General features: G+C 45.6%; 1 non-coding gene across 1 annotated transcript; it reads right to left on the bottom strand.

Moving 5' to 3' along the window:
- Nucleotides 1-327: 327 nt before the first annotated feature.
- trnai-gau (transfer RNA isoleucine (anticodon GAU)) lies at nucleotides 328-401 on the bottom strand. Its single transcript has one exon. It is a non-coding gene; the product is annotated as a tRNA-Ile (tRNA).
- Nucleotides 402-1,051: the final 650 nt, after the last annotated feature.

Here is a 1,051-nt window from a genome sequence, read left to right as displayed (position 1 = left end):
GACTATATTCTAAAATATTGGACTCATATTCTTATGATGGCAGACATGATGCTGCGTTTAAAACCGGGGTTAATGGACATTATATGACTGTCAATTCTGTTTTGTTTTGGAGACACTTGGCTGCCTATATGGTACAGTGCAGCGTGAAGGAAACATTTTCCAAAACTGTGTCAGCTCAAAAGTTGTAAGAGAACCTCTCCAGCTGCTTTAACTCTCTTCATTTTTGTCATTTAATTGTCTGTCGGCACTATGTGGCAGCGTTGCATGACAACCCATCTCACCACGGAAAGGAACCTAACAGCTTTGGTAAGAGAGGAGAAAAGGACCTGGCCAGTAAGGGGCTCGAACCCACGACTTTGACGTTATCAGCACCATGCTCTAACCAACTGAGCTAACCGGCCTCACGACAGTGGTCCTCTCTGTGCAGCGCCTTTTACTTCCATTGACAAATGATAGCAATTCGAAGAGAGATCCTTCAGACCAGCAAGCAAACCCACGGCTATTTCGGTTTTCTATCTAGGCAACGTTGGTGTCTGCAATAGCATACATGAAAGCGTGATGCAATTTCTGTGGCTACATTTGTTGCACGTCATGCACAGTAAGAGTGTTTCTAACACCAAATAAAAAGTCAACAATTAGCGATCACGCCTTCTCCTCAGTTAACCCACTGAAACCCTTGCTGTTAACAGTTCTTTACTGCGTGCTTTAAGAACACCTACATAATGTGTCAGTTCTTTCAGCTTTATTCATTAGGTTTTCAAAGGCATAAGTAGAGCACCAGAGGCGCGAACGTAAGATGTGTGGTTATCTGAAGAACTCATTTCCATGGCAGCAGGGCCAAGTGATTCAGCGTATTTATAGTACCAGGAATGGAGAAGCGGCACTTCGCCTTTGCCGGGGAGGCACAAGGATACGTGTGGCAGACGCCATAGTCGGCAGGATTCAAACCTGTGCAGGGAGTTCGCAACGGATTTCAAGTCCATCGCCTTAAACACACGGCCACGACTACAGCAAGCTCACCCCCGCCGCATTCCTCCTATAATCTAACACA

Source organism: Lepisosteus oculatus, unplaced genomic scaffold, assembly GCF_040954835.1.
Source record: "Lepisosteus oculatus isolate fLepOcu1 unplaced genomic scaffold, fLepOcu1.hap2 HAP2_SCAFFOLD_45, whole genome shotgun sequence".
Taxonomy (NCBI): Eukaryota; Metazoa; Chordata; class Actinopteri; order Semionotiformes; family Lepisosteidae; genus Lepisosteus; species Lepisosteus oculatus.
This window is presented reverse-complemented; position numbering and strand designations above follow the sequence as displayed.